At 45.7% G+C, this 14,069-nt stretch overlaps 1 non-coding gene across 1 annotated transcript; it reads right to left on the bottom strand.

Annotated features, from left to right (window-relative positions):
• Window positions 1–282: 282 nt before the first annotated feature.
• LOC124608397 lies at window positions 283–472 on the bottom strand. Its single transcript, XR_006979049.1, has one exon. It is a non-coding gene; the product is annotated as a U2 spliceosomal RNA (small nuclear RNA).
• Between the last annotated feature and the right edge of the window lie 13,597 nt (window positions 473–14,069).

Genomic DNA, 14,069 nt, shown 5'->3' with positions numbered 1-14,069 from the left:
TTCAAACCACAATATGAAATTTAATTACATCATAAGTATAATAATTTTGATATTGTTTTTACTACGCCATTATTCACAAACGGCCTTTTTGCTGCCAAGTTTCTGCTGAAATTCATCCAGAAAAAATATTTCTCTTGAAGCAGACTGTATTATGCAGTGTGATTTGCTTAAGTATCTTATTTAATGAAAAGTGAAGTGTTGTTGCAACGAACAGTAACAGGTACTAATTAGAAAAAATTATTGAAACACATTCACATTGCCACGGGCAGCTTTTGAATTAATTTTACGTGGGCCGATTCCAGGAGTACTGCAATGCCGGGCCAACCCGCAACAGAAGTGGAGCAAGTCCCTAGGACTCCGTCATGAGCCAAAAATGAGTTTAATATTCTAGTGCTACGATGCAGGACGTAACAGATATTACGCTGATAAGAACAGATACTAAACTTTGATCTTAGCAAGTGGAAGAAGGAAATAAACCATATATCGCGGGTGGGTCAGGTTGTCGACACATTATGATACTGTCTGCCAAGTGAATTTAGACATTCAGCAGAAAGGAGGCTTCGACAGAAAACCAAAGGAGGCTAGACAAACATATTCCTTAGCTCATAAGACATGTTGCATATAAATGTCTTTCACAAGAGGACACTGTGAGGAACTGACACAGCAGTTAACACACTAATAAGTGAGTACGGCGGACCAATGAGGACACATACGGTTATTATGAACCGAGCCCTATGTTGTAGCCTCACGATAGCTCTCTTTAAATACACCAGCTTTCCAGTTCTCGTCAAGAGCAAGAGATGGTCATTGGGATCGATGGCGTTCACACTAATAGTAGTTGATTCCACGATTACTGTACTATAGTGAATCTATGTCCAAGACGCTCCACAACAGCCTATGAACTAGCCAGTGACATACGCAACATGATGGCCTTAACATGTTCAAATTTGTGCTGCTCACCGCTCACCATCTACTGATGATAGAACTGACTGTCTTCTGACAACACCATATCACAAAGTGATGCCTATACCGGATTTCAACGCAGCAGCAAGCAACAAGGCCTCTTGGGGTCCACATTCCGGTTCAACATTAAGGCGCCTCCGGTTGCTGACACCTATGAGGGATAGGGAGGAACACGACTACCGACACCAGGTACATCACTGATGGGTCATCAAGGTTCATTGTAGAATTCGGAGTGGGACGGAGTACACTACAGCAGCCAGAGCGAAAGCCACTTCCACTGGGCGATGGTCATGCTGCTCGCTGGCAGTTTGCTGCGTGAGCTGCTGGTGCCAGTCTCCATCGATTGTCATCCCGATCGTTGTGAGTCGATTTTCGGTGCCTGCTTGTCTTCCTCGCATCTTTGGCTGATGGCTATTTAACTGCGGCGCGCGCTCTGCAGGGGCTTGTGTTCGGGTATCAGCTGTGTGAGCGACAGTGGCGTGTGGCCCCGGCGACTGACCGAGTCGGCACGGCGAAGGCGCGTGTGCAGCTGCTGCTGTGTGTTTCGCCGTTCGAATGCAGATCCGCTGCCAATGGTGATTGGGATTTCCTGGAGATTTGAAGGACAGATTCCCTTCACGTCCGTTACATGTTACTCAAAGTGAACGAACTAGAGTTGTCGAATTGTTTCTTGGTGGGTTCTGTTCACGTTAATTGAATATCCGAGTGCACTGAAAACTATCTTGGTTGTTTCAGTTATTTGTCGCTGTACGTGGTCTAGCCGCCTGATATGTTGATGGTATTTAAGGGAGTGCTAGCTATGCACCGCAAATAGACGTGAAGCCTTGCTCAATGCGTAGCTAGAGGTGAAGCCAAATAGTACGTAAGTCTGTGCCTGACGTTCAAGAGCGGACCGAAATAATTTTAATGTTTCCGGTTCATATGTTATTATTTTATTTCTTTGTTCTAGAGAATTGGTTAATCAAATGCTAAGAGTCGTTACTAGGCAAGTGGTCACCTAGGTTAGTCAGGCTTGGATTCATTGGTGCCGTGTATAATTAAAGGTTTATTTATAACCAGTTGGGCAGATATGTTTGTCTGTCTGATGCGCCAGAATGTTTATGTTTCAGATAATTGGCAGTGGTCGACTCGAGCAAACTCCGATCGGGGTATCACGGTGGAGGAGGGAAATTGAAGGACCAATCTGCTGCGGCGCCACGGTCGCTGACATCTTCTCCAGGCCGTGCAACCGCTGAACTGATGTCGGACGTTAACTAGAATCCATTTCTCAGCTGAATGAGCGATAGCTGAGGCGAGTGCGAAAGACGACGACTTGTAAACATTGCGGATACATGACTGACCTCTAGCAATGTTTTACTAACGTCGCCAACAACAATCCTGGCTTCAGGCGGGGGTGTTTTCCCTTGGCTCTCTGTAGAAATTTCGATCTCACACGATGTATTTTACAGCTATTTTTCTTAAAAAATCCCAGATTAGGAACAATATTGCCAAGCAGATCAGATGTTTCACTATTTTCATAAAACGGATAATATATATACTGGTAATATATACATAAATATATACCGCCTGATAAAAACGTGAAGACGCAGAAGACATGATCAGATGCCAACATAACTTCATACGTGTACGCGTAACTGGCGGATGTGTAAATGATTATAGCTGCGCAGGTAGAATGGGCACCAAAGGGCATGAGTGCTACTCATGTGTTATCAGACCTTGCATGAACAGTGTCAGAAGTTGAGTGATCATTGTAAAAACCTGGAGAGGCCGCGTAATCATATGAGACAGCGTTATCAGCACCTGACATAGATTAATAGGTGCATCGTTGTGGGTCTCTATTTGGCCTGATGGTCGAATGAACCAATATCCAGAGCTCTGCTGCATTCAGACGTGGCAGTGGCGTGATACTGGACAGCATGAGAATGTGATATCAGACAACTCGTCGCGGTTCCGACCGACCATGTTGTACCATCAAAAAAACAGGATCGCCATATCGTGTACCAAGCACACTGTAAACCCTTCACAACCGCACTCGGCACCCGAGAATAAGCAGTGGACTCCTTGCAACATTCTGTATCATCCACACCAATGGTCAGAGACTAGCTGCAGGAGCCAGGCTACCGCCTCATGCCTAGGTTGCCATCAACACCACAACAGAAGTTGTGCTGTGATTGGGAAGCATGAAGTGCTGATGATGGTGTCACATTATGTTGAACGACGAATCGCGGTTGCGCATTACCCCGGACGACTATTGTCGGGGAGTGTGGTGAAAACCTGCCGGAAGGTCCCATTTTTCAAATGTTTTCGAGAGACACAACGGTGTTACTCTTGGCGTCATGATGTGGGGAGCCGTAGGAAATGATCAGGTCACGATAGGTAACTGATGGCGGAACGGTACGTCACGGACATCCTGCTTTCTCGTGTGCTGCCTCTCATGCGTCAATATATTAGGGCCATTTTCCAAAACGACAATGCTCGTTGGCATGTGGACTGTCTACATGATGTTCAAGTACTTCCGTGGTCAGCAAGGTACACAGATGTGTCTCCGATAAAAAATGCAAAGAATCAACTCAGACATCAACTGTGTCCCAATACCAGTATCCAGGGTAACAAGGACCAGTTGGTACAGTTCTGGGCCAACGTGACTCAAGAGATGACAAAACGGCAATATGACACCTCTCCCGTCCGAATCAATGCACCCATTAAGCCTACAGTGCGTTCAACGTCATACTGATCAGTGGGCTGAAACTGCCAAGTTATTTGCAAATGTGACTCTATATTGTACTATCCTCCATCCATTCTGGGCACGTCACTTTTTTTCAGGCAGCATATATCAGGTTGTTGTGTGTACTCTTAGGCATTAATTTACAAAACATTGCAGCATGTGCCGATGGTCATCGCCACATGTCCGACGCCTCTGGATGCCGCGCTCAACCTTCCAGCGCCGGTGCTACAGTGGGCCGCGACCAGCGCCACTCAGGTGTTACCCTCTGCCGACTGCCACGAGGGGCGGCCAGAGGAAGCTACATGGAGAACCGTTGCAACCAGAGAGAGAGAGACGGAAGAGTGGAACCCCGGACTGCGCCAACCTGCTACACGAAGTGTTCCGGACAGAAGATGCCTTTCGTCGGTATCGGTGACACCGTGTATAGTACCGATCATTAACTTTTTTGAATTATAGTGAGCTGTGGTGATTGGAACGGTCGTCGCCCAGGGATCAAAATACCGGGCGTGTTCTATGTGGCTCAGCTGTGGCGTATATTCTGATAGTTGAGGCTTCTTTTGTAACTGTTTGCATTGAGTAAAGATAGACGAATGAGGGACTACAGTAATTTTGATAGGATGAGCACATGTGTTATATTCACGTCTGGTTCTAAGGTTTTTCTTGCCTAAGGTACCACATTAAATTAAATTAAACGTTTCATTCCACACTTTTTTGGTGTATGGTTTTAAATAAATTATTTCGTGTTTTTAAAAGTTTGGGTTAAAAAAATGATTACAACTGTTGTGTTATGCCTACCTCCTAACCCCCAACCCTTCCACGTAATGTCCTGTTACAACCATTACTGATTACTTTAGTAGAGAACAAATCTCAATCTGTACGTGAGGGAAGACGCGCTGCTGTAGTCAAATATTTACTTGCTGCACGGTAATGAGGAGACATGGCTCGTAAGTTTAAATTTCAGAAGGCGATGCATAACACGGAATTACCGGTAATCTAATCTTTGGTCTCACAGAGAGAACCTTCCTTTCGTTCTTAATAGAAATTATATAAAAATATTCTTAAGTTACCACACTATTAGTCCCTTTATTTGAAACCGGAGATTTCATCCCATTTATAATGAAATTGTCAGTTTAGAATTACATTAAATCATGCAAATGTAACATCATTTATAACGGAAATCGTTACGGACCTTGATAGTCATTTTTCTCCCTTCTTAGCAGTAATCGTGAGTGTACATTGTTAACACTCGTAGTGTGCGCATTGACAGAGAAGCTGTTGAAACTAATTTGAGTCGAATGTTAGACTCAACAGGACAATACAGAGTATGGGTTAAATTGTCTGCTTTTCTTGAGAAGAGCGTTAGGGCTCTATAGCAGCGTTGTACGGTTGTCTACATACTAAGGATAGGATCTATCGCAGTAGTGAGAATAATATTCATAATCTTACGTAATATTGTTTACTAGAAATGAGTAGCTCGTACACTATTCAGGTAGATGTCGATGAGAAGATTATTAACATCGTAGTCTATGTTAATCATTCACAACTAAACAATCGTTCTCGGTCCTTCGTGTCCCAAAACATGAAGAAACTGTCTGGCAATATTTAATAGGTTTCGTGGTGAATTTGTGTGATCACTCCGTAGTCCGTTGTTCTGTGTAGGCAATAACATGCAGGGGCCATGTCTCATCTAACGAAGTTATATCCTTTTTCAGTTGTCAGATCCACGTTTCCTAGTGACCATGCGTCCCACAGCATGCGGCACCATTGTATTAAATCACTATTAATCATGAAGATGGACACCATATTTCCGGGAGCTGATGGCTCTGTCGTAGGGTTTTCATCTGTGGATGGTCTGATTCCACGGTAAAAATATTTGCATTATAGAGCCCCATGGATGTTACGTCGGGTCATATACTTTTACCTTCGCGGCCTGGGTCAGGTCTTGTATGCGTCTGTGCCGTAGCCTCACGTGTGACGTGGAATGTCTTGTGCAAGAGGAGAACTGACAAAGTCTTTTCTTTATCTTTCAGTCATCAGTCTTCTGACTGGTTTGATGCGGTCCGTCACGAAATCCTTTTTCTGCGCCAACTTCCTCATTTCAGAGTAACACTTGCAAGCTACGTCCTCAATTTGCTGGATGTGTTCCAATCTCTCTCTTTCTCTACAGTTTTTGTCCTCTACAGCTCCCTCTAGTAACATGGAAATCATTCTCTGATGTTTTAACAGACGTCCTACCATCCTGTCTCTCCTCCTTTTCAGTGTTGTCCACATATTGCTTTCCCCTCCGATCCGCGTAGAACCTCCTCTTTCCTTACCTTACCAGTCCAACTAATTTTTCAACATTTTTCTGTGGCACCACATCTCAAATGCTTCGATTCTCCTCTGTCGCGGTCTTCACAGTCCATGTTTCACTACCGTAAAATACTTTGCTCCAGACGTACATTCACAGAAATTTCTTACTCAAATTGAAGTCAATGTTTGATACTAGTAGACTTCTCTAGGCCAGGAATGACCTTTTAGCCAATGCCAGTCTGCTTTTCAAGTCCTCCTTGCTCCGTCCGTCATTGGTTACATTGCTGCCTAGGTAGTAGAATTACTTAACTTCATCTACATAGTGGCCATCAATCCTGATGTTCATTTCCTCGCTGTTCTCATTTCTGCTACTTCTCAGTACTTTCGTGCTTCGTTGATTTAGTCTCATTCCATATTTTTCACTCGTTCAGCTCTTCATGTCATTAAGCAGATCACGTAATTCTTCTTCCCTTTCACTAAGGATGACAACAATGCTTTGTGGTGGTGAGTTCCTATGGGACCAAACTGTTGAGGTCATCGGTCCCGAGGGAGGACTCGAACCTCCGACGCAGAGGGAGACGCGCGAACCGTGACAAGGCGCCTAGACCCCTCAGCTACCCCGCGTGGCGATAACAATGTCAACGAATCGGATCATTGATATCCTTTCACCTTGAATTTTAATCCCACTCTCCACACTTTCCTTTATTTCGATCATTGTTTCTTCGACGTACAGACTGAAATGTAGGGGTGAAAGACTACATACGTGTCTTACACCATTTTTAATCCGAACGCTTCGTTCTTGGTCGTCCACTCTCATTAATCGTTCTTGGTCGTCCTATTATTCCCTCTTGGCTCTTGTAAGTACTGTATATTACCCATCTCTCCCTGCAGCTTACCCATATTTTTCTCAGATTATCGAACATCTTGTACCATTTTACAGTATAAACGCTTTTTCAAGGTCGACAAATCCTATTTGTCTTGATTTTTCTTTAGTCCAGCTTTAATTATCAAACGTAACGTCAAAGTTGCCTGTCTGGTGCCTTTACCTTTCCTAAAGCCAAACTAAAGGCAATCTAACATGAGCAGTAGCGTTCGTTGCTGGCGCGCCAGTCTCTTGCATGTCCATTATCGAGCCTTCGATGTTTCTTATCTTTGGTTGCCTTGTTGTTTCCCACATTCGCGCGGTGAGTGGCAGTTGACGTTTGCTCGGGCTGCCTGCTGAGACGCCGTGAGGTACGAGGTGGGAAGCAACCACGCATATGTGGAGTTGGTTGTACGTGGTCTGCCGGTTCAGGATGGAGGATATGCGTTGGCTGCCTGCCTGCCTGTCTGCTCTCCTGATTTTGCTCGCCGTGCCTTGCGACCGCCTAGCTTGGGTTGCTGCCTGGTGTATCCTACACGAGCCATAACGGACGTCTGGCAGAAGTTAAGCAGCGTTGTATCTTTTAAGGAAAAGGAGTAAATGTATAAGACTTTTTGTAACCAATTTTGGTGGCCTCTTAAGTGTGGCCTTAGCGTTTACACTGCCTTTGGGGAGAACTAATTATTTTAAATTTAAAGTTGGGGTTCCCCGTCCTTTATAATCTTTTGGGGGTCTTATTTGAATTTTCTCTTTGGGGTTCCTTTCTTGTGCTTGGTTAAATGTTTACTTGTAAAGCGGCAAGTGACTCCTGGTTAAAACTAGGAGAAGGTGTTTGATGTTACTGCCGCTCCGGCATTCGTCTTTTCAATTAAGTGTTGTCATCCCTTCGAGCGACCTGGTGTCACTCCTCGTTAATTAATGCTGGTTTATGTGTACTTAATTTTGAATTGGCCATTTGAATTAATATTTTGGAGCGCAATACAGCACTAAGGCAACCTCATTGTATACCACCCTGTTCCCCGGTCTACTACCTTAATTTTCAGTGGCACGAGTTAGCTCCACTACCGGTTTTACTGATGTGCTCCCTTCAAAATCTTGTATAAGTTTGCCCCGTGTGTGTCTGGGAACACAGATATGAGGTTTAGTGTGACTTCAGTACTAGTCAGTTAATGGAATCTTCATTTTGGCTTGGCTTCCACTGAAGAGTTTGAGTGGAGCGTAGTATGTTTGATTTGTTATTCATTTAATTATAGTAAGTTTGTTTATTTAATGGGGAGCAAGACATTCAAACACTGTTGGTATTAACTTCCCTAGTTGCTGGGTGTTGCTAATTCGTTCTAAATGGCCTACTACTTATTCAATGGCAAGGCTGTTGATTAGTTGGTTACTGTGAGTACAAATTTACGCTATTTATTTGTTGCCGAAATTGTTAAAGTGTCTGTTGTGATTCAATCACTAGCTACGTGTTTGAGCTGAATTGATATAAACCTTACATTGCCTCCTTAAAATTTATTGCCAGCAGAAACCCTTAAGAGAACTAAGTTCCGTCACTGCCTACGTCAACCTTTACTGGGAGCAATATTTCATGTAGTTAAATTTGGTCTTAAAATGTGTATTTCTCTGATGTAATAAACGAGTGATAAAAGAAAAAAGCAAAGGGATCTGGTCCTTCCTATTGTCCGGTTTGTAACACGTTTTCTTTTCCATTCTTCTGTATATTAATCTTGTCTGTAAGTTGGATACATGAGCTGTTCAGCTGATTATGCGGTAATTCTTGTACTTGTCAACTCTTGAAGTGTTCAGAATTGTGTGGATGATACTTTTCCAAAAGTCAGATGGTATGTCGCCAGACTTATATATTCTACACACCAACGTGAATAGTCGTTTTGTTGCCACTTCCCCCAATGATTTTAGAAATTCTGATGGAATGTTATCTATCCCTTCTGCTTTATTTGACCGTAAGTCCTCCAAAGCTCTTTTAAATTCCGATTCTAATACTGGATCCCCTATCTCTTCTAAATCGACTCCTGTTTCTTCTTCTATCACATCAGACAAATCTTCACCCTCATAGAGGCTTTCAATGTATTCTTTCCACCTATCGGCTCTCTACTCTGCATTTAACAGTGGAATTCCCGTTGCACTCTTAATATTACCACCGTTGCTTTTAATGTCACCAAAGGTTATTTTGACTTTCTGTATGCTGGGTCTGTCCTTCCGACAATCATATCTTTCTCGATGTCTTCACATTTTTCCTGCAGCCATTTCATCGTAGCTTCCCTGCACTTCCTATTTATTTCATTCCTCAGCGACTTGTATTTCAGTATTCCTGATTTTCCCGGAACATGTTTGTACTTCCTCCTTTCATCAATCAACTGAAGTATTTCTTATGTTACCCATGGTTTCTTCGCAGCTACCTTCTTTGTACCTATGTTTTCCTTCCCAACTTCTGTGATAGTCCTTTTTAGAGATGTCCATTCCTCTTCAACTGTACTGCCTACTGCGCTATTCCTTACTGCTGTATCTATAGCGTTAGAGAACTTCAAACGTATCTCGTCATTCCTTAGTACTTCCGTATGCCACTTCTTTGCGTATTGATTCTTCCTGACTAATGTCTTGAACTTCAGCCTACTCTTCATCACTACTATATTGTTACCTGAGTCTATATCTGCTTCTGGGTACGCCTTACAATCCAGTATCTGATTTCGGAGTCTCTGTCTGACCGTGATGTAATCTAATTGAAATCTTCCCGTATCTCCCGGCCTTTTCCAAGTATACCTCCTCCTCTTGTGATTCTTGAATAGGGTATTCGCTATTACTAGCTGAAACTTGTTACAGAACTCAATTAGTCTTTCTCCTCTTTTATTCCTTGTCCCAAGCCCATATTCTCCTGTAACCTTTTCTTCTACTCCTTCCCCTACAACTGCATTCCAGTCGCCCATGACTATTAGATTTTCATCCCCCTTTACATACTGCTGTACCCTTTCAATATCCTCATACACTTTCTCTATCTGTTCATCTTCAGCTTGCGACGTCGGCATGTATACCTGAACTATCGTTGTCGGTGTTGGTCTGCTGTCAATTCTGATTAGAACAACCCGGTCACTAAACTGTTCACAGTAACACACCCTCTGCTCTACCTTCCTATTCATAACGAATCCTACACCTGTTATACCATTTTCTGCTGCTGTTGATATTACCCGATACTCATCTGACCATAGATCCTTGTCTTCCTTCCACTTCACTTCACTGACCCCTACTATATCTAGATTGAGCCTTTGCATTTCCCTTTTCAGATTTTCTAGTTTCCCTACCACGTTCAAGCTTCTGACATTCCACGCCCCGACTCGTAGAACGTTATCCTTTCGTTGATTATTCAATCTTTTTCTCTTGGTAACCTCCCCCTTGGCATTAGTCCCCTACAACTTAGAACTAGTTAAACCTAACTTGCCTCAGGACATCACACTCATCCGTGTCCGAGGCAGGATTCGCACCTGCGACCGTAGAGGTCTCGCGGTTCCTACTGCAGCGCCTAGAGCCGCACTGCCACTTCGGCCGGCGTATTCAGTTTCCACAGTGCTGATTGGGGTAGAAGGCGGGCTGTGCAGATGTAAGTACAGTGGTTGGAAAAGACCAGTGGCCAGCATTCAGCATCCCATATTGCAGATCTAAGATCGCGTGAGACATATATCCTATCTAGATAACTTGCAGAGTGGCAGGTAAGAAATGTGTGGCTACAAACTTCTCCATGTAGGACTTCAAAGTTATCATGGAACAGAAAGTCCTGCACCACTATAGGTAGTTTCTGGCACATATTATAACGGGGAACCTGGTCTTTTTGGTACAGAACGCAGGTAAAATCACCTCCTAGTAGTCAGTGTTCGTATCTCCCTAAAACAGGTAGATGTCCTCAGAATATACGGGGTCCATACCTATCGTTAGTTGGTGCCCGATGGGAAGTAGAAATTAATGAATGGTGTCTCCATAGCAATAAGTGCCATGCCGCGACTCGATGGAAGGAAAGTGACATTGGTTCAGGAATCCCTTTGTGGGCCACTCTGAGCCCCAGAAACACCTGTGGATATCTGAGAGACTGGCCATGTGAACTCCTGCAGGAGGACGAAATCAAAATCAGAAGCCCAGAATATCTCCAACAAATTTCTTTATTGGTCCGTTATGGACAGGGGACATTGACATTGTCAATGTCATGAAATTCCCAAACAGCCATGTAACTTAAGATGTTATTTTACTTTATTTTGAAGGCCCTCAGTTTCAGCATTTCATTGACAGTCTCCCACATAAGATGGATTTTCACCCATCGACGTATCTTGCCGCTAGCAGAATGACCTGGGCGTCGCGGTGGAACGTTATCCCGCTCGCAACAAGAGTGTTCCGGAGATAATGAGTAGTGCAGGGGCGCCGACGACGCAGGGTCCTCTAACAGGTCCTGCTCCTGGTTCGTGGTGTGGTTTCGGCTTTGTTATGACCATTAAATCGTTCGGCGTCCTCACGGTGTTTTGGGGAGACGGGCGCAGGCACATCGATAGAAGTCCCCGAGCTCGTACCGTCTCCTATGTCAGTGACGGTTTCGTGGGCATCTTTCGGGTCGACGGCGGCCACGTATTCGGTCTGCAGGCGCGTGGGGTAGCCGTTCGGTCTAGGAGCCTTGTCACGGTACGCGCGGCATCCCCTGTCGGAGGTTCGAGTCCTCGCTCGGGCATGGGAGTGTGTGTCGTCCTTAGCGTAAGTTAAAGTTAGATTAAGTAATGTGTAAGCCTAGTGACCGATGACCTCAGCAGTTTGGTCCCATAGGAACTTACCAGAAATTTCCAAAAATGTCTGTCTGCGACGTTTCCTCTTGGTGGCGACGGTTAGGCGCTTTCCCTTCGGAGAACGTTGTTTCCTCACGCGTCCTCCCGTGTCCGAAGACGGCAGGGAGTCGGGTCGCTCTGGGAAGAAGGGCGCCCTAGAAATGATAAATGAGTCGATCTTCATCCTGTTGCCGAGGCTTTGGTCAGCCGGCGGCAGCGTCAGCATAGTCGGGGTGGAGTCGACAACCTGCCAAGGCGGCGGGCGGTTCAAAAAATGTGTGTGAAATCTTACGGGACTTAACTGCTAAGATCATCAGTCCCTAAGCTTACACACTACTTAACCTAAATTATCCTAAGGACAAACACACACAACCATGCACGAGGGAGAACTCGAACCTCCGCCGGGACCAGCCGCACAGTCCATGACTGCAGCCCCTGAGACCGCTCGGCTAATCCCGCGCGGCTACGGCGGGCAGTCAGACGCCCCTCCGTTGAGACATGATATGGCTCAATTGTGGCGTTCAGCACTTGTTGCGAGGGGGCAGGAGAGGCGAGAGACGCGGAATAGGTCACTGGAAGCACAGTAGTTTGTGACACGGATGATCCGCCGGCGGCTGGAAGTTGCGTAATGCGCCTTTATAGTTTTCGGATCTTAGGTGATTTTCTTTGCTGCACCCGGAACAGGTCCGTCGTACATAATCATGCATGGCATCCGTCTATCTGTAGTACGGGACGTGGCTTCGGAGATAATTGGTGACGCTTCGGACGCTGTTTAGAGCAGTACATGTCTGGAACCGAGTCGATTTCTCCACAGTATGGTCGTGGACTGTGCCGCGACAATGCCCTCTGCTGGAAGTTCGAATGACAATTCGAAAATGCATATGATACGCATGCCTAAGCCTGCGTGGTCGACGGTCACCACCCCGACGTTTGCCGCCGCCATGACAGAAGCGTAGTCCCCGTTTCGTCTCGCATAGGACACGTTCAGTCCGTAGTGTTTGTTAATCATCGACACGTGTAGGCCTACGATGGTGGTGGCCGGGAGTGCAAATTTACGGTAATGGTTCGCCTTGTAGACGCCAAACCGACACGTAAGCAATGGCCGTGAGCCGTGCACGGCTCGTGTTCATGCCATTCATTGTTTGTCATCTTCTGTTACCGTACTGTCGCCTCGTTTTCTTATTCCATTTATTAGCGTCACTAACTTGCCGCCTCACTTGCCCCTGAGCGGCAGCGGCAGCGCGTATCCGTAAGTGCACTGTCGTAACATCTCTGGAGCGACCGATAGTATTTCTGGGTCGTCGTGTGTCTAGCAGTCAGTTGGAGACGGACCAGCAGTGCAGTCGGGACGCAGCAGCAGTGAAGTCAGGGACGGAGCGCCGGTGAGGCGCCGACAGCCAGTGCTCGCCGACCGCTGGCGACACGCGTGAACTGTCGAACGGAGGGAGATTGGAGCGGGACGTCGTTTGATTGGTCTTCTTATCGGCCGACGTATATTTGGTCCTTTCACTGTTTCCGGGCTTGGGCAGTTGGTCGGTTGGCGTGGAGCAGGAGGAAGTCTCCGTGGCGCATACTGGCCAGCCCCGCTGGCGGTGTCCAAGCGCTGTCGGAGTGTGACGGGCTATTCCCTTTGCTACGAGGTCCCCCCCCCCCCCCCCCTGCGGGTCCGGGGGTTAGAATAGGCCCAAGGTTTTCCTGCCTGTCGTAAGAGGCGACTAAAAGGAGTCCCTCCCCCTCAAGGTGGTAGTTAGCGCCTGCGTCCGGAGACGGACGGTTCCACGACCTATATTTGCGGTCATTTTGGTTTTTCACTTCTCATTTCTTCCATCCTTTGGTTGGTTCCTTTCTTTGTTCTTCTCCATCTCACTGTCTTACTTACTCTTTTCCTTGCCCTCTTCTCCTTGCCTTCTTCTCCTTATTCTCCTTGCCTTCTTCTCCTAGCCTTCTTCTCCTTGCCTTCTTCTCCTTGCCTTATTCTCTTTGCCTTATTCTCTTTGCCTTATTCCCCTTGCCTTATTCTCCTTGCCTTATTCTCCTTGCCTTATTCTCCTTGCCTTCTCTGGTCTCCGCCTCAGCGTTTGAGACAGTCTGTCCTCTCTCTCCCTCTCTTCTTTTTCCTCTTCTTCCTTCCTCCCTGCGCGCGCCTGAAGGCCTACCTGCCGCCGTTGGATAAGCAGCTGAGCAGCAAGTCGTATACTCCTAGCTCACTCATTTGTTACATAGTTTAATTCTTAATTTCTTTGCGTGTTTTTGGTACTTGCATTGTTTAATTCATAAATTTCGGGCGTATTATAGTATTTGAGAGTGTAGCATCGCGTTTTAGTACCTGAATAGTGTAATTTCGCTTAGTCTCCTTCCGCCGCCGAGCAGTGTCAGCAGTGCGCAAGTAGCAGCATTACTGCATTTACTAGGCAATCTT

The sequence above is a fragment of the Schistocerca americana genome, chromosome 3 (genome assembly GCF_021461395.2).
Source record: "Schistocerca americana isolate TAMUIC-IGC-003095 chromosome 3, iqSchAmer2.1, whole genome shotgun sequence".
In the NCBI taxonomy this organism is placed as follows: Eukaryota; Metazoa; Arthropoda; class Insecta; order Orthoptera; family Acrididae; genus Schistocerca; species Schistocerca americana.
Note: the sequence above shows the minus strand (reverse complement) of the source record. Positions and strands in the feature narration are given on the sequence as shown.